Source organism: Jaculus jaculus, chromosome 3 (genome assembly GCF_020740685.1).
Source record: "Jaculus jaculus isolate mJacJac1 chromosome 3, mJacJac1.mat.Y.cur, whole genome shotgun sequence".
NCBI lineage: Eukaryota > Metazoa > Chordata > Mammalia > Rodentia > Dipodidae > Jaculus > Jaculus jaculus.
The window spans coordinates 100,507,298-100,527,781 of record NC_059104.1 but is presented as its reverse complement, the minus strand read 5'-3'; the positions used below and the strand labels follow the sequence as shown (position 1 = coordinate 100,527,781).

At 40.3% G+C, this 20,484-nt stretch overlaps 1 protein-coding gene and 1 non-coding gene across 9 annotated transcripts in view; both read right to left on the bottom strand.

Annotated features, from left to right (window-relative positions):
• Cadm1 (cell adhesion molecule 1) overlaps positions 1-20,484 on the bottom strand; it is a 371,074-nt gene that overhangs the window by 143,392 nt on the left and 207,198 nt on the right. The window lies entirely within an intron of this gene.
• Positions 8,361-8,463, bottom strand: LOC123459671. Its single transcript, XR_006636429.1, has one exon. It is a non-coding gene; the product is annotated as a U6 spliceosomal RNA (small nuclear RNA).

Here is a 20,484-nt window from a genome sequence, read left to right as displayed (position 1 = left end):
TTTACGAGAGAGAATGAGAACGGACACTCTAGGGCCTCCTGTCACTATAAACTTCATGCATCTGGCTTGATGTGGGTACTGGGGAATCCAACCCGGGCTGCCAGGTTTTGCAAGTGACTGCCTTTAAACACTGAGCCATCTCTCCAGCCCTAAATTTTTTTTTAAGAAAAACACAGAATTTTCACTGTTATGTAATTTTAAATGTGTATGAGTGTGTGTGTGTACACATACACACACACACATATATATATATACATATGTATAAATATATGAGTATCTATATAAATAACATTGAGCAAAGCATTCAATCAACATATAAAGCTTGCCACAGTGCTTGGCACAAAATAAGCATTTTAAAACATACATTACCAATACAGTTGCTACTGTTAGGAGACAGCCAGGTAGGAGATACATAACGAGGGTAACAAAACTCATGGGGGCGCTGGCTAGCCCAGGTGAGGTTCTTAGTGGAGGGAGAAGAGTGCTACCAACAAGTCACTGAGGTCCAGCAGGGAGCTGGGCTGTGCATGTGTGGATGACTATTGTCTCTGGGCCCATCCCAGGCTAGGAAAAGGACACATTACCAGTTGCAATTACAAGATGACAGAAGAAAGAAGGAAAGAAAAAGAGCAGCTATTTCTGCTGCTAGACATGAAAACAAACCAACTGAGCAAAGTGCTCTGATGAGCAGAGTGCATGCTGCTGGGTGTGGGGGCTGGGTTCTGCCTCAGCCTCAGAGAAGAAGGGAGTGTAGCATCCAGCAGGTTCAGACTCAATTGGGTGAGGGTAGAAAAACACCAGCCAAGTGGACGCTGTTTCTTAATAACCCTAAATGCTGTTCTCTTTTCTAGGGAAAAGATTCAGTGTACAAAGTCAGAAAGGAAATTTTTTTGTAAGAAGGCAAAGAATAAGGAAAACGGTTCAATACAAGACTCCTGTATGCATGTCATCATGAAGCTTTTCAGTGCCTGCATTTTAGAAAATGATGTTTTTGCTCAGAGCCAGGAAGCCATTGGCTAGCACAGACCATATAATGTGTTGATGTTCCCCGATGGGCAAGCAGACAACAGGAAGGCACTTATCTCCTTGTGAAAATGCATTCCCTCTCAATATGCAAGTCTATTTTTCTTCCTGCAATAAACTACATTTGTTTGATGTGGTATCTGATAGTTTTATGGTGTTTGTTCACATACTCACTAATTTGCAAGATTGGGTAATTTGCCATAGGTCTCATAGGTCATTAGTGCAAGCTAACAGCATTCTGTACAAGATAAAGCAAGAGAACTGGGTACTCTGTTAGAGTGTATGGCTACACATTGTGTTTCAGTTCAGGAGCTTGAGCACCTGACTCCATTTTTCCATAGTAGAAAATTAGACCTCACCATCCATACCCCTCATCCTGGGTCCCTAGGGGAAGAAATTCCAATCCATTCTTTTAATCTCCAAATTGTGACAGTATTTTGAAAGTGCACAACTATATTAACATCTTGGCACTTGTCCACCCTAAACAGTGTACTATTTATTTTTGAACCTGAAAAGAAGGCACAAAGGCATCCTTCCTACACAATCCCATAGGCTTCCTTTTGGCATGAAAAGCACACACATTTTTACAAAATTACTCAATGTATACAGCTGCATTCCACAGTTTTCATTATGAATTCAAGAGATGAAAACTGTTGGCTTCCATAGGAAGGTGACTAAATCTACAGGGATATTATGTACAAATAGTCTAGTTAGAATAATAAATGCCGCATGTGCTTTACAATGGTAGACATGTGCAACATGGATTCATTTGTGATCTGAGTCTCAGATTTTGAAAAACGGATCCTCGCCTGCCTTGAGATAAACTTAAGTAAATAATGTTTGCCATCAACTCTAAATGAAGAATGACAGTTAAATTTTATAATCATCTCCACAGCTTCAGGACTTACTTTATATTTTCTCAGGCTCATGACCCAAAGGTTGCCATAGCAACTAGGAAATCCTACCTTATCAAGCGCTTACATTTACATTCCTTGCAGCAGCTTCCCTTTATGAATTAAATCCATCATGGTCTTCTATTCTCAAAAGAAAAAGTTCTTTGGATTATCTTGCAGAAACAAGGATCAAATGCTTTGATAGAAATACACTATGCAAAAGTTAATTCAAGGGTGGTTTTCTTTAGGAAAAGATCTAACTGTGGCATAATAAACAGCTTATGTCCAAACTTCCTGGCTTCAAAGAAAACTTAAGTAGAGACATTGTGCTAAAAAATCACATATCTACTACCTATGTATTTCATCCCAGAATTATCAAAGAAATAATCTGATTGGCTATCATACTTCAAACAGGTATATAGATGTACAAAGAATTAAAACTGCCTAAGATAAAAATGCTGTTGCATACGCATAGCAACATTAATGAAATGCATAACAAGTAGGCTTAAATGCACAACTAAAGGAAAGAGAAACATGATAAGCTTCTCTTTTATCAAGTCCCAATTTTCATACACTGTTTGCCCTTGTTTTAGAGTGCTCCCAGTATCCGGTGGTCTGGTACAATTTTGCATTTCTATCCATGCCTAGACTCTCAACCATGCAAGAAACCAAAACTTGGAGAAGAGGCACTAGGCTCGGATGATGAAGAAGAGAACTTTCAAACAAGTGAGGAAACTGACTTGAGCAATTCCCTGACATCCGAATCACCCAAAGCCTTAAGACATTGCTTGACAAGGCAAATGCTCAATGGACATGATGTCAAGATAGAAGAAAAAATTAGATACATGGTCTCACCTGCACACAACCCCCACAAGGCCAGAATACTATCAGGACTCTGGATTAGGCACCTTCCAGCTTATACAGGCCTCTAATGATATACACAATCTCAAACCAGTTTGCATTGTCAAAAAGAACTCTCCTCTCTCACCTCTTTCCACAGGCTATCCAATGCTGTCTTTGAAATTTCTCTCGTTTTCTTTCTCCAGCCCTCTGCTTCCTCTAGTCAGTCAGTATTTCATTTTGCTCTCTTTGGTTTCTGCTACTTATATGCACTTTGATTCACAATCTTTTCCCTCCACTAGCTTGGGGAGTCACAACACAATAAGATAAAGAAGAAATAGAGAAACGGAGGGCCACAATGGAAGAGGGTTTTGTTAAATCTTCTATTAAAACCGAGTTCCATCTACAACCAGTATCTCCCCCCTCTTTGTGTTTTGGGCAGCTAATGGAGAACTGGCATCTTGGCTTCAGATAGTTTTTGGATGGGCATCAGCCCAAGTCTAAAGTGTTCAAAGGGGTGAAGCATGAGGGGGCTCTGGGATGATTTATCAGTGACATGTACTAGAGCTGGAAACAGAGTGGCATGCCATTTATTTCAAGATATTCAATTCTGTCAGATTCTTTTAAAAATAGAATTTTAAAAAATGATGCAAACACAGAAGCAGTGTTCAATGAAATTTTTTACTATATAAAATTCCTTCATGTGTTTCTAGGCATCTAACTCCTTTCAGCAATGTTTAAGCATTATTAAATGTCAAAAATTTTAAGTAGGGTTTACTTGTGGGGAAAATATAAAGATATACATACATATTTTACCTACTAAGACTAATGGTCATCCACTTTTAGTATTGATCTGTTATTAAAGAATCATACAATCTTTTATATAAAATAGAACATAGGACAAAAGTACCTGTGTTATCTACTTCTGAGTCATTGAGAACTGGGATTATTACTGAATGAGTAGTGAGCAAGTCAAAGTGAACAAAGATATCTCCCCTAACCACTGGAAAATTTAACCAATGTTTTAATGCAAGGGAGAGTTCTTGGAAGCTCTTTGATGACCATAACTTCACCATTCTGAAATGAAACCACTCAAGAATGCCAACAGCCAAATGTATGGATGTATACAAGTTTTAATTTAGTTAATGCACTTCTCATTCATTAATGAGCCTCAGTAAAACCTGGTATCCAATGTATAGGTGCATTGCTTAATGGCCCAGGCTTCACTTTTCAAAATGAGAAGTATTTAAATTGTCTATCAACACTTTATGTAGCAACCAGGATTGAGTGAGTGACTGATGCACAGTCAGAATTCCAAAGAGAGAGCTGGCATCATGCTGTTGCATTAAAACGGGCACAGAAAGTATGCCAGGCTAAGCAAACATATACAGAAGAGTGTTTTATCAGTCAATTTCGCACTGCTGGGACAAACCAACCAACCAGAAACAACTTTGAAGGAAAATTTTATTTCTAGCTTAGTTTTGAGGGGAAGCCCATCTTGGTGGGGAAAGCAAGGCATGAGGATATGCTGCAGTCACATCTGCAGGGACACAGCAGAAGTTGGCAGGGCTGGGCTGTAACACCTCAAGGTCTCCCTCCAGCAAGCCTCCACATCCTAAAGGTAATCCAATCTTCCTAAACAGCACCACAAACCGGGGAATAAGTATTCAAAGACACTAGTGTATAGGGAACATTTTACATTCAAACCACCATAGTTAAGATGTCAAGGTGGCTATCATTATCTGAACAAGACCTTCATAATACTGGGCCCATCAACAGTTTATGTGGACAGTGGGAGAAGGTAAAGTAAAACCAAAATGACCATCAATATAAAAAAATAATAGGGAAAAAATTAGGGGTCAGTGGAAGGGGATAGAGGAGAAGACACAAAGGAGAATGCTGGAAGATAATGTACATTTTAGTTGATAAACAAACCAAAAAGTGTATTTGAGAAAGTATTTTCTTTTTTTCTTTTTTTTTTAATTTTTTAATTATTTATTTGAGAGCGATAGACACAGAGAGAAAGACAGATAGCGGGAGAGAGAGAGAATGGGCGCGCCAGGGCTTTCAAGCCTCTGCAAACGAACTCCAGACGCGTGCGCCCCCTTGTGCATCTGGCTAACGTGGGACCTGGGGAACTGAGCCTCGAACCGGGGTCCTTAGGCTTCACAGGCAAGCGCTTAACCGCTAAGCCATCTCTCCAGCCCGAGAAAGTATTTTCATTGTGCACTTCATTGTGCATTTTCATTGTGAATGAGAACAGCAAAAAGAAAAAAATGTTACCTTGATTCCAATGGGACAAGAGAACAAAAGAAAATATAAATACTAAAGAAAAGGTTTGGGAAAACAGTTTAAAATGGAGCTTCAAGTGCTTCAGCCAAGAAAAAACAGCACTCGGTAGCAATTATTAACATCATCGAATGCCAAGGCTGATGCTGACCCATGCACTCTGCAAGCATCCAAGGCTCTGCTTTTCTACTACACATCAGTACAATTTATGTGTGTATACCCTGAGATTTTAATGAGGATAAAGCCTTCAAGGAAGTCACTGGAATTTACAGGTTTAAAAAGCTTCAGGGGACTTGGGGGATAGTTCAAGGGGTAAGAGCAGCTGCTGTGAAAGCATGAGGACTCAAGTTCATTTAGCCAGCATGCCTGCAGCCCTAGTGCTCAGTGGGGTACAGACAGAAGGACTGCTGGAACTTGCTTATCAGCCAGTCTGTCCAGAAAAATGATGAGCTCCAGGTTCAGTGAGAGGCTGTCTCAAGGAAAGAAGGAGAAAGAGTAATAGATGATGACTCCTGAAGTTCTCCTCTGGCCTCCACATGTGTATGCACAGGATACACATATCTGTTTACACACATGCCTGTGCCTTACATATATACCACATGCCACACTACACTACATACACACACCAAATAGAGCTAAAAATAAGTATCATGCTTTTCAATACTTTCCTTGAAGGGCCATATGTGGCCTGTCCCCACTTCCTTTGAATTACTCTTTATGCTCTTCTTGTATCATAGGTGATGTGTCACATCTGTATTCAACTTTCAAGTGCAATGCCCACCTTTATCACCTGATTCCAAATGACTTAGTTCTAAATGAATCAAACAACGCCACAAGATCAAGACCTACTGCTACTCAAAGGATATCCACAGAAAATTGATAGAGAAGTGAAGAAAAGGTTTGGCTCAATAGCACTGCTAGTGAAACAAGTCTATGATGACCTTTTAGTGGGAAACCATAAAAGACACAAAACTTATATGTGTGTTTCATTTTATTTACAAGACGGATATGACCTTTAATAAGTAAAATAAATAACTAAGCAAATGAATGAATGAAGAAGCACCATAGCAAAAGGATTTGATCCACTGAGACACTGAAGTAGCAGCTGAAGAAATTCATGTCTGTTTTCCAGAAATAATTGTTTTCTGAGGTAGGGTTTCACTGTAGCCCAGGCTGACCTGGAATTCACTTGGTAGTCTCAGGGTGGCCTTAACTCACAGCGATCCTCCTACCTCTGCCTCCCGAGTGCCGGGGTTAAAGGCGTGCGCCACCACGCCCTGCTCAGAAATCATTTTTGATCAAAAACTCATGGCTAGAGTTCAGACATAAGAGAAGCTAAGTCACAAGCATCAGACACTTCATATATCCAGAAACTGAAACCACTATTAACTCTAAATCTGCCTTTTGACTCAGTACTTCTACTCTAAGTCATTTTAAGTGAAAAGATCGCAAGACAATTTCTACTGCAACATGATTTTTTTCATCTACAAATGTGTCAGACCACATTCATAGCTATCCCAGGTAGCATGCAGCCTACAGGCCATGGGTTCAATATTCCTGATTTAAAATAAGGTGACTACAGGTGGGCCCTGTGGAAATCAGTGCCAATTGTTCCACAAAACATCCTATTTTGTTTTTCACATTCTGGCTTTCTTGTAGCAAGGTACAGTTGGTGGTACACAAAACTTGTTGCCATGTATAGTACAAGCCATTACATCATCCTTTTACTATCTGAATACAATTTATTCATTCACTTATTCATTCATTATCATATTTAGTCAGTCAACAAATATTTCTTGAGACACTGTGCTGGATATAAATAGAAATAATTTATCTCTTTCAACTTCAAACTTTTGGATAGACAATAAGCATTCAATTAAGATACACAGTATATAAAAGGTAGAGATTTGCCTCCACAACCTGGCAAGAAGCATTTAAGCAAGGCGTCAATTGTATTTACAATTTAGAATTAAATCAGAAATGCTCTGTGGAAACTAGTAATTCTGGGTTTCAATTTTCTTTTATCTTTCTTATTCCTTCTTATACCAGCTATAAATCATATCACTACCATTCATTCTTCTAAGACAGGGGAACATTTAAATAAAGGTTCTGTTTATTCTTTCTCTAAACCAGTGACTTAATTTAAATAAAATGTTCTTGGGGTTAAAGGAACATGCCATTGCTTTTAAAGTTGTCAATCCTCGAAAAAATGTTGAAAAAGGAACTCCAAAAGGAGGACTGGCAATGCATAATTTTAAACATACAGATCAGTCTTAACCCAGTGAGCTTTTCAATACACAACCCAAGAATTCTGTCAAAGTGAAAAATAAAATGAAAGAGTAGGTGAATTGTGGAAATACATCCTGGAATATTAGTGCTTTCAAAGGTTCTTTTTAATTGCTTGCTTTGTTTTGTAGTAACATGGTTATGCCAATTCAGTCATGCAAGCAGTTCCAACCATCCCTTCCCTCCTTTTAATTTGTGTATATATGTTGTGTTCACATGTATGTATGTTCATGTGTGGGCACACATGTGTGCAGATGAGCATACAGGTGTACATTGTGTGGAAGTCAGAGGATGACGTTGGGTGTCTCCATCACTCTCCACCTTTAGTTTTTTTAATTTTTTTGTTCTTTTATTTCATTTATTTATTTATTTGAGAGTGACAGAGAGAGAGAGAGAGAGAGAAAGAGCGAAAGAGAGAGAGAATGGGCGCGCCAGGGCCTCCAGCCACTGCAAACGAACTCCAGATGCATGTGCCCCCTTGTGCATATGGCTAATGAAGGTCCTGAGGAATCGAGCCTTGAACCTGGGTCCTTTGGCTTCACAGGCAAGTGCTTAAATGCTAAACCATCTCTCAAGCCCATCCACCTTTGTTTTTAAAAAACTGAACCCAGAGATCACCAATTTACCTAGTCTAGCTGGTCAATGAGCCCCAGTGTCCCTGTTTCTACTTCCCCAACACTAGAATGAGCAGCAGGAGCCAAATGGTCACCAATTATGTGGGTTCTGGGAATCTGAACTCAGGACCTCAAACTTGCCTTGGAAAGCACTTCACCCACCAGTACCCAATTTCTTGTGAGTTTTTTTAAAAAAATATTTACTTATAAGAGCAAGAGAGAAAGAGGTAGACAGAGACAGTGTGAGAAAATGGGTGTGCCAGGGCCTCCAGCCACTGCCAACAAACTCCAGACCATGTGCCACCTATGCATCTGGCTTTTGTGGGTCTTGGGGAATCAAACTGAGGTCCTTTGGTGTTGCAGGCAGATACTTTAACTGCTAAGCCATCTCACCAGCCCTCCTGGAATTTTTTTGTTTTTATTGGAACGTTTCACAGATTTGTGTATCATCCTTGCACAGGGGCCATGCTAATCTTCTCTGTATTGTTCTAATTTTAGTATATGTGCTGCCAAAGCAAGCATACTTCTTCTATTTCTTTGTGCATGTGTGACGGTGGGTATTGAGGTAGGGTCTCATTCCAGCCCAGGCTGACCTGGAATTCACTCTGTAGTCTCAGGGTAGCCTCAAATTCATGGAGATCCTCCTCCCTCTGCCTCCTGAGTGCTGGGATTAAAAGAGTATGTGACCACCCCCCACCCTTTCTTGCAATGTGTATCAACTGAGAAACACAAATCTCAGGTTCATTTGTGTATTTGAAATAGGGTCTCACACACAGAGGCTGGCCTGACTCATGATATTCTTGCCTTAACCTGCCTAAATGCTGGGATTACAGGCATATACCAACACACCCAGGTGAACCAAAGTTCTAAGGTATATAGACCGGAAATAAGAAAACCAAGCTTCCTATCAACCTGAATAGTGAATCTGGCTTCACCAACTATGTTCTGTTAGTGCGACTTCACTCTGGCTCTACCTCTGACACTGTGACTTGAGAATGTCACTCAATCTCTTCGAAACTCCATATACTCAGCTGTAGATGGGGACAAAAACAGCATTTATCTCAGACCTGCTATTGGCAGGAGCAATACCGAGCACTGTTTGGGTGGAGCATGGTCTTTGTGCTTCATACTCATCAACCTAGTGAGCAGGGAACAATAGATGTGGGTGGAATTTGTGTTCTTATTGCTTGTGTGGTAGTGGATGTTGTTTGCTATATGGGATGAAGGGGACTGATGCATGGTGCGATGCCACAAATGAAACACACCAACTGTGATAAATTCAGTACTTAAGATACTTTTTTTTCCTGAAAGCTTTTCTAATACTTAAAACAAATTCCTTCACTGGGCATGGTGGCGCATGCCTTTAATCCCAGCACTCGGGGGCAGATGTAGGAGGAGCACCAAGAGTTTGAGGCCACCCTGAGACTACATAATGAATTCCAAGTCAGCCTGGGCCAAAGTGAGCCCCTACCTCAAAAACCAAAACAACAACAACAAAAAATTCCTTCAAGGGGAAAAATAAGGTAGAAAAGAGTCAAAAATGTAAAATGGGGGCAGGTTTAAAAATATAATTTATTAAAAATATAAGGATAAGATTATACCTAAGAAGCTTCACAAATTAAGAGTAAAATTTCCTATTTATATGAAACCAGATGCTATAGAATCATAGGGTTTTTCTTTTTCAATGAGAGGGCAAGAGTGAGAGGGAGAAAGTGAGATACGGCACATCAGGGCCTCAAGTCACTGCAGTCGAACTCTAGACACATGCGCCATCCTTTGCGCATCTGGCTTACATGGGACCTGGAGAGTTGAACACGAATCCTCAGACTTCGCAGGCAAGCACCTTAACTGCTAATAAGCCATCTCTCCAGCCCTAGAATCACAGTTGTGTTGCTTTTACTTAAGTTTCATTGGTAAAAAGGTTCCCACGCTTTGTATAAAACCTGCTCCCTTACACAAAGTACTTTTTTTTTTTTTTTTCTGGTAAAGAGGACCAAACCTAGGCCCTTGTACTTGATATACAATTGCTCTTCCATTGAGCTGAATCCCAAGCCCCTACTAAATGACATGTTTTTGAGTCATATTTACTACTGATTTGGATAAGCATTTGAATGCTGCCAACGAATGTCAATGAACTTCTCATCTACCTGAAGTCACTTGTATCTGGCACATCCCCCACTCTGCAAATTTTCTAGTGTCAATGTATGGGGGCTTGGGGAAAAACAGCTAAGCTTACATTTCATGCAAGCTGTACAGGAACACAGAATTAAGAGTTTTTCTTTGAATAATGTGCATAAGCTTTAATGTCGAGACTTTGTGACATCTTTTATGACATTCCCAAGGGGTTTGCCAGTTTTCTCTCAAAACTCAGCAATGATCCAGGAAGCTGAGTTTAACTGCTACCTGACCTCCAGGCAAGTGAAGTAGTACTGTATGCCATCATTAGATTCAAGAAAGAATAGAAAATAGTCTCTTCAATAAAAAGTCTGGGATAGGGGATGTTTTTAGATACATTTCTGTTTCTGACCTAGAAAAACACACTTTAATGTGAAGGAAAAAGAAGAGCAATATTTGCAGGGAACACAAACGTCTTATCATTTCACTGTACTGTAAGCAGCTTGGGGAACCATCTGATAGCAAGAGATTCGATTAGTTACATGCACTGGATGTGGAAAAACAAACAAGTGCCACTTAACATGGTTCAGCCAATCCATGATATGACATCCCTATAAAGCAGGGACAAAGACGATCTTATTATCTCCCATTTGCCATGACTGTGAATCTGTGCCTACATTTCCCTGAGTTCTATTCACAGTGATAGAGCATGCTACCAATGATTTCTGCAAGAAAACGTCTGTTTTAAGAGTATACTGAAACAAGACAATACCTATTAGTAAGATTTAGTCATTATGGTTAGCCCCTGGACAACCCATAATAGTCATCACTGTCTTCACGGCTAACCTTAGTTGTGAGCTGAGTCCGGCCTGAGGCAGTGGACCAAGTGCTTCGTACTAAGGATCCACCTGTAATTCAAGCGACATGGCAAGGTTAAGGCTCACTGCTGACCCACTTCGACAGATGGGTATACTAGCTTAGAGAAGGCAAAGAGCTTACCAGTAAGGTCAGGCTTCTCACATGAGTGTGGTCCTTTCTTAGAACAAGCTTCTTTTTTAATTGACATGGTGGTAAACGGTAAGAATTTTGAAATGTATGTAATAAACAATGATCAGATTGGGGTAATTAGCATTTCCATCTCCTTAAGCAAAGCATTCCTTTGTATGGAGACTCTCAGAACAGTTTTCATCCTGATCTTTATAAAATACATAATGAATTGCTGTAAACTATAATTACCTTACTACGTGGTGAACACCAGAGCTTGCCCCTCCTATCTAACAGTATTTTGGTGGCCATTTTCCAGCCTTTTTCTGCCCTCTGCCCCTTCTTACTCTTCTCAGCAAGTATGATCATTTAAAAAAAATTTTTTTTTTTGTTTATTCTTACTTATTTGAGAGTGACAGACAGGGAGAGAAAGAGGCAGAGAGAATGGGCACGCCAGGGCTTCCAGCCACCGCAAATGAATTCCAGGCGCATGTGCCCCCTTGTGCATCTGACTAACATGGATCCTGGGGAATTGAGCCTCAAACGGGGGTCCCTAGGCTTCACAGGCAAGCGCTTAACTGCTAAGCCATCTCTCCAGCCCATGTGTTATCATTTGTGTTTCTATTTCTCTCAAATCAATGTATTTTCTGTTGTATATATGACTGAGAAAATGTGAGCTCACTTATTTCACTTAACATAATGTCCTCTCGTCCCATTCATGCTGCCATAAATGAAAGGATTTCATTCTTTTTATGGCTGAATGAAAATCACACTTCATCCATTCATGGATGGATGCGTTGGTTGATTCCATGTCATAGCCACTGTGAATGTTGTTTCTATAAACATGGGCATACATACATCTCTTGAACACTCTTTTCATTTCCTTTGGAAGTTTTAATAAGATAGCTGAATTATGTTAGTTTTTTGGGGGGCACCTTTGGTTTTTACAACTAGGTGAAAGTAACGACGTTATCTTTTTAGAAGAATATATACGGTTTGTACATTTGCATGATTTTCTTAAAAAGCTAGATTAAGCAATCAGATGGGCAAAGAGTAAAGATCCCCATTATATAGATAACACATATACCAGCTTGTTCAACTTTGAAGGGTATCTGTAAGAGTAGATCTTGAGGGAGAAGACAAGATTTTCCTAATTTAAGATATTTATTCATCTTTTAACTTGTTCATCAGTTACTTATTGACTAATGGTACCAAGCAAACATGAACAGAGCTTACACCCTTCCTGCAAGTTGCTCACAGTTGGGGACAGAAAGCAGAAATGGAAACAGAATTGTGAAATTGTGTCACTGCAGTGAGAGCCATACAGGCTCTACTGGGTGAGCAGGGTAAGTAAGGTGGGGACTGGCTAACCACCAGAGGGGGGAAAAAAATCTGTTTCTTGCTCTAATGGTACTTTATTTACATTTCAGCAACTCTATTTTTGATAACATAAAGCACATTAACAAGACATTGAAAACAGATTAATGTCACTAGATAGGTGTGTTTCCTTGTCCTGAGCAAGCAGTTAAGACACTGAAGCATCCCATATTTTGATTCCTGGAGGGTTAAGATGTTATACAAATATACTGCTGGAATGTACTAGTACATTAGTAGTAGCCTTAACACAGCGAACCAGTGAGTCTATAGTGACAGACACTCAGAAAACACTTCAAAAACTGCCATTCCTATCTACTCCTACTTGTTTAGTATCAACAGTAGAGTAACAAGCTACATCATGGACGAATATGTTTAGAATAAACCTACCATCAACACAAAATAAGGAGTATATGTTGCACTTAGCTTGAATACACTTGAGTTTTACTTCTTGTACCCACTCCCCAACCAAAACCTAACAAAATTCAAGTGATGGGTTTTTCTACAAAACTGAAATTCAGTATCTGGGTTTGCTAATGCATAAAAAGTAAGATAAATATCATCTAAATCCTACCTTAAAAATAACATTTTATTGCACAGCACAGACTCTGACAAGCCATTGTTTGTGGGAAAAGAGCAGCAGAGATTAAAGCCGATCTAAGCCCAGGTTTAAATTCCTCAAACACCTGGACATATTTCATCCTAAACCATTTAGAGATGGCAGGGAGTACGATTTCACTAAACAATGTGTGCTTCCAAAATCTAATCGAGGTAGGGGGAATATGATGTAGATGACTCTTGAGATCCTTGAGGGAAACGCACTAGAAAAGCAGAAGGCAGTAACAATGGTGACCATTTCTCATGTCTCCTCAAGAACTGTTTGTGAAGGAAGATCATGAATGAAAACCTAATTTGACATTAGTCAGTGGCCATTTGTATATACTATACAGTCATACTTGCAGGCGAGAGCAATTAAGCCCTCTGGGTTTTTCTGTATAATGACCAGCATACCAACAGTATATGTAATATTTTTTCAAACAAAAAAGAAAAAGAAATGACAAATCCACCACTGTTTCCTTAATCTACCATGCCTCCCAGAGACATTAAATTGGGAGGAATGAAATAAAGCAAACATTCAAATGATGTATGGCAGCAGGTATTTACCTGATAAGTATATACTATAATTTCAAAGTATAACAATAGGTGTGTGGGGACCGGAGAAATGGCTTAGCAGTTAAGATGCTTGCCTGCAAAGCCAAAGGACCCAGGTTTAATTCTCCAGGACCCACATAAGCCAGATGCACAAGGTGATGCATTCATCTGGAATTGTTTGCAATGGCTAGAGACAGTGGCGTGCCCATTCTCTCTATCTGCCTGTCTCTCTTTCTGTGTGTCTGTGTGTGTCTCTCTCCCTCTCTGTCAAATACATAAATAAAAATAATATTTTTTAAATGTGTGTACAAAGGACCAAGCCCTTGACACTACGGGTGGGGGGGAGAGCTAAATATGCTGTGAGTTATTACAATCATCTTTATAAACAGCTTGGGTCTAAAGAAATGAAAGTCAGTTATGATCATCACAGACAGTATTAGCTGTTAGTTAAAGTCTCAGAGTATATGTGAAACTTTATAAAACAAAGCTGATGGGCAGAAATTTGGTTAGGAAGCACCTAAGACTCAGCAGACTATCCACAGAAACTTATCCTTTCTTCTTATATACAGCCTGGCACAGGGCTGGCCTGTCAACTTGCATTTCCCAGACTCCCTTGCCACTGACTGGCCAGGTGACTAAGCTCCTTCCCAGGTAAACAGAAGTGATGTGCACCTTTTTCAACTTAGTGATTAATATGCAGGCTATTTCTCCTGTCCCTTTACTTTCTCTCTTCTGAGAAGCTAAAATGGTATGACCCAGAATGGCTTCAGAAGCTACCTACACAAGGTAGCAGGGCTATCATCAGCCTTTATCACTTCATGGTTAGGTAGAACTGAGCTAACCACAGACTGGTGAGTGCTAAGAAATATAATGCCAAATATTCAAGCCACTGCAAATTTGGTCCTCTCTGTCTTGACAAATACAGTCCCAGAGAATGGTAGTGAGAGATGCAAGTATTGATAACAACATATATATCACAGAGAATGTTCTCAGCTGACTGGTCACAAGTGGCCAGTTCAGCAAGATCAACCATGTGAGTCATTTGGGGTGTGACTGTCTGGAGCAAACAGCATCACCACTTCAGTTGACTATAGACTCACGAGTTCCTCCTCTGGGTTTGCCCCTCAAAGCTCCCTGGTAAATACTGTGTGAGATTACATAAATGGACACTGAGGGGAGAGAGAAGTGCCCAAGAACCACTGAATAAGTTAGTGAGCTCCTATTATAACTCAGCATAGACATCCCCAGGAAAGCACTATATCTATGAAAATAGGAAGTTCTCACACACAGAAAATAACTGCCCCTGCCCTTCAACTTCAAGGGGCATGCCTCTCTATAATTAATAGAAGTGAACTGTACTAATCTCTCAGAAACACAAGCAGGGTAGACAAGAGATTTCTCTAAGTCAAGAGTCTACACTCAGGCTACGCATACAGACTGGCATGTAAAAGCATGCATTCCCATTCATTTATGAAAGACTTACGTTTTAAGTGCCTCCCAGGTACCATGCTGGATGCCACAGATATGGCCATAAACTGAGCACACATCACTCTCAGCCTCAGGGAACTCTTACACCAGGAATTGCTGAAGCCAACTTACATGACAGACATTGCACAAGCAGAAGACCAACAGTAACAAAAACATCCACCAAGCTATCATCCACAGGCCCTACCAGGAGTAAAAAAGCCGTAAAGATGATTTCGCTTCATAGGCAAAGAGACCATACAAAAACAAGTAACTTCTAAAGCTAAATCAATTCGGACCGTGACATATTGGCATCTGTAACAAATGGTCACTTTGAGCAAGAACGTGTTTCGTAAATTAGGGAGGGAGTTCATGAAATGTTCAAAATTCCAGCCAAGCAACTGGGATGTAAATTGTGATAGGATTCTGAACTGACACGTTAAACAGTTTAATTTAGGTACAGCTCTCAGCAGTGCTGGGCATATGCAAGAGAAAACAGATGCCTTGAATCATTTCAAAGTACATTCCTGTCAGAAATGTCCTTTGTGACACTGAAATCAATTTCCTATGCCTTTACTAACTGTTCTACCAAAAGAAAAGGGGGGAGGAGGAAGAGGGGAAAAGAGGACTCTTTTAATCGAATGTCTTCCCACTGAGGCAAAATTAAGCCCAAACCTATTAAATGTACAAATTTAGGTTCAATTTTGATAATTAGTGTTGCTTTCACAGAAAGGACAGCAATAGGACAGCATGGGACACAATGCATTTATATTGTGGAGAACTACCAAGGTTTTTTTTTGGGGGGGGGTGGAATCAAACCATATGAGAGTGGCTTTGGATAAATGTGACACACCAACTCTTGTCCTCACAGGTCCAGAGGATTGTAAGAGGACCTTCAACACCTATGCAAGTCTGAATGTATTTCCTCCCTGTAGTATACAGTTGCCTTGGGAATTCAATTAAATACAAGGTTCATTATGTTTGGCAAAAAAAAAAAAAAAAAAGACACCAAACAAAACACAAATCAGAACACACACTGAATGTCTAAATACCACAGTCTGGTGCACCTCTCTGCTGAAGGATGGAAAAGAAGTTCCACCACCCTCACCCCCACCTGGAGTAGCAGCAAATAAAATCATAAATAGTAGGGCTGGAGAGATGGCTTACCTGTTAAGGCGCTTGCCTGCAAAGCCAAAGGACCCAGATTTGATTCCCCTCCCATATGTACAAGGGGGTGCATGCATCTGGAGCTTGTTTACAGGGGTTGGAAGCCCTGGGGTGCCCATTCTCTCTCTCCCTCTCCCCCTGCCTATTTCTGTATCTCTCTCTCAAATAAATAAATGAATAAAAATAAATAACTAAAATTTTTTAAAGTCACGATGGGGCTGGGGAGATGGCTTAGCAGTTAAGGTGCTTGACTGTAAAGCCTAAGGACCCAAGTTCAATTTCCCAGGATCCATGTAAGCCAGATGCACATGGTGGTGCATGCATCTGGAGTTCATTTGCAGTGGCTAGAGGCCCTGGTGTGTCCATTCTCTCTCTCCCTCCCTCTCTCTCTCTCTTTCTCTCTCACACACATAAATAAATAAATAACTAGAAACAAATCAAAAAAATTTAAATGTAATGGCATTTTCTTTCCTATTGGAGTTATCTTGATCTATCACAAAAGCAGACACTTCTGCTAGAAACAGAACAAATAAGATTACAGTACCATTTTCCTCTGGCTCAAGTGTTTCCTAGAACACTTCGTCCTGGTGTTGCTTAATGTAAATAAAGCCATTCCAGCTCCCCCTGAACCCAGGCATTCTGTGTCAAAGTCCTGGAAAGTCATATTCTCTCATAACCCAAACAGTTTTGCTATCCACCATTATACATGGCATTATTCCTCGTCTAAGTGGAAAGTGTCACTTACTAGATATGTTTATTGCTCAGGAGGAGTTAGGTTTTCCAAGCTATTTAGTTTTTAGGGGCTCTCATACATACCACTTGAATAAGCAAGTTCACTTGTATCCCATAAGATCTGAGGGCATATTAGTTCGCACAGTCTGCACAATCTAGAGAATGCATGACATGGTAGCAAAGCCAGTATCTGAGGAACAAGATTCTTTTGACCCCTTCAGTTGTTACTCTTTCATTCTCTCTGTGACTGCTGAAGAAGAGAAAAGAGGCTGTGGAGGCATTAGGTGTAAATGTTCTGAAACAGAATTCTAATTCTTGCATCTACTCTGCTCAAGTCAAGAGGAGACAGAGACACTGAGAAAGCTGCGTTAAGCAAAAGCAGGTGTTAAGTGAGAAATGCCTCCCACTGGCTCACATGTTTGAACACAGGTTGGGGGAACCTTAGAAGGTGGAGCCTCACTACAGGACTTGGGTCTCTAGGGGCAGGCCTTGGGGTTTCATATCCCACTTATTTGCTCTCTGTTTCCTCACTGTGGACTCAATGTGACCAGCTGCCTTACATTCCTGCCACCATGTTTATCCTACTACAATCCCATCAAACTGTAAGCTACCACAAACCCTTCCTTCTTTAAGTTTCTTGCCAGATATTTGGTCACAGCCACAATAGCAGGGAGGGAGTCTAACCTTGGCAAAAGCAGCAATAAACTCTCATTCTTCATGCTTCACAGCTGTACGGTAACATGACAGTCATTTTATGCTGAACTTGAGGAAACTATTGTGTTCCTTTAGTGAAGGCAATGGGTCACCTCTGACATAAGGACAGAAATACCAAGGATATCTCTTTGGGCCCAGAGAAAAAGACATGACATGAGATGGTGTGAGAAGCCATGTTTACAGTCCTTGGCAGTGGTCTGCTAGCATCTTCTACAGGAATAAAACTGACTAAGGCAAGACAGACTAGGAGAATTGCCACATTCTATACTGACTCCCTAGTCAGCAAAAGTTAATGAGTTGCAGATCACGAGCAACTTGGTATAAAACCACAGTGTATGCATGCTATGAAATTACTCCACAAAAGGATTGCTTAAGCAAATTTACAATAAAAACAACATCAAAACACCAAGGAAGTGGAATGAATATGAATATGAAACACACTTTACCACCTGATTTTACGGAAAGCAAAGTCCTCAACCTTCAACAATAACTTTCTCAAATTATAGCAAGAAGGTATCGGCAGCCCAGCTTCTTCAGAACAGTGTAGTGTTTACACAGGCAGGGAAGCCCGGAAGCCCAGTCACAGAAAACTGATATGCAGCTGCCCCTCTGGCTATGCAGATGCCATGCAAAAAATCCATCCGTGGGCACTTTTGCAAAGGGCCAATCTGAATGAACAACACCTGGAGATGAACAAGAAAAATGTTAATAGGGCCTGGGGGTCTCTAAAGAGCAGTTTTTAACTGGCCCATAAGCTAATAAGAGTAGTTATAAACTGTGAGCAACCAATGCCCTGCCAGGAGGAGCATCCATCACCCTAACATGCCTGGAACGTTTCGAGACCTCATCCGCATGCTCTCCACGCTTCCTACTGGGATGGTGGCTGTCCACACCCAAGAAAGGACGCCGCAAGGAATGGCGCTCACCATCATACGTTAAGTTTATTTTTGTTCTTCTGACCAGTTCCCAGGGGGCAAGAGGCTAATGACTGTTCTTCATCATCAACTGCAAAAGATATTTACATCCATCCTGTAACCATGACAGCTGTGTCACCAATTCCCTAACTGCCTCCACCACATGAACCAATCATATGGCATGAAGCTGCAAGATGGAGTGCCCTGCAGTCATTATTCACCAAGCACTTTCATTAACAAACTGCCCTTAATTACAGTGGTAATTGCAAAATTATTTCATAGCAGCAATTATTTTTCTCAGCCAATCCAGGCTATTTAAGTAGGACATTGCCTATGCAAATGGCATAAGGCCAAGTAATCTATGACCAAAGATATGTTTTAATTGTACTACCAACATAGTTTCAAAATATTGCATCAGAGGGCTTTGAAATTATATTACACAGAACACACAAACATGCGCGCCAATAAGAATAAAGCTAACCATTCCTGTTATTTAATTTGAAAGCAAAATGCATTCATAACATTCACATTAAGTACCTAAACTAAAGCTATTGTCTGGCAAAGTAAAAATAATGAGTTTCTAGAACTCAACCAATTCTCAGAGAATTGCTGAACAAACTAACCCATCCATTAGAATGACAACTTCCCTTCACCCATTTCTTCTACTTAAGAATCCTTTGTTCCTTCATATTTACACATTTAGGTGCTCAGCTAAGACAGAGTGCTCATATCCCTAGCTGTTGATCTCATAAACAAAATAAAGGGACTTTCCAGAAATCGCAAACTAACATTCAAAATTACAGGCTGAAACACATCGGCATTTAACTGCTTCTGTCTCAACTTACAAACTAGAGTCACAATGTCTTATTTAGAGAACAGAGAATTGCCAGGGGGGTTAGGAGTATAAGCAGTGTGTGATTTGGAAACTAGGGAGGTATGGCTTAATCCAAATCAAGGTTTTAATTGTGTAGTCAGATGATATGAAGATTTGGATGCTGTTATAAGGGTTCTGGATATTACCTGGTAGACTGAAAACCCATGGAGGCAAGGGATAAAGAAAGCCTACACGTAAGACAATGACAATGAAAACAGGGACAGACTTGAGAAACTCATGAACAATTCTGTAAACATAATTATACTCAGTGACTGTTAGGTACAGACAATAAAGGCATATTCAAAGATAGCTCTAGGGTTTCCTGCTTTTAAAAACATGTGGTGAGTAATAGACTAGAACTTGCTGTGCAATACACCTAAGTGTCTATAGTACATGAACCCTAACACACTAAGAAAAGAGCCAGAAAGAATGATAACTAACATTTGTTGTTTCTTATTATTACATGTCAGGCATTGTGCTAAATGCATTAACTCACATGATACTCCCAAACAATAGGATCTTGACATAGATCCTGTTTTTACAACTATTTTCAAAGATAAGAAAGCTGAAGCTCAATGAGATTAACCTGACCAAGGTCACTAAGGTGGAGAATGCTTGTTGCCTATCAAATGCCCAGGCTCCTTGCAACCTTAGTAACAGAACCCTCTCTTCTGTAGCTGTCCACAGTAAAGATAACATTTCCACCTCCCACACATCTAGGTCATGAACTATAAGTACAAGTGTTTTGTGGGGCAGGAACAAAACTGGTTCCTCTTTGTCTTTCCTGTTGCATAAGACTTTGTCTCACTAATCGATGCCCCATCTTGGACCATAAGATGACCTCGGGATAAAGGTCACCCATTTCTGGTGAAGTAGAAAAAAGAAGGCTGGATTCCTGAAGCCAGCTGGGAATACCATACTTGCCCTGGCTTGCCTATATCCTAACATCTTTAGGGTAGAAAAATAAATTACCAATGTTCAGCCCACCATATGAGGGGGTCTCTTTCAAAAAGATGAAAGAGAGTTCATAAATGGCACAGTCATACTGC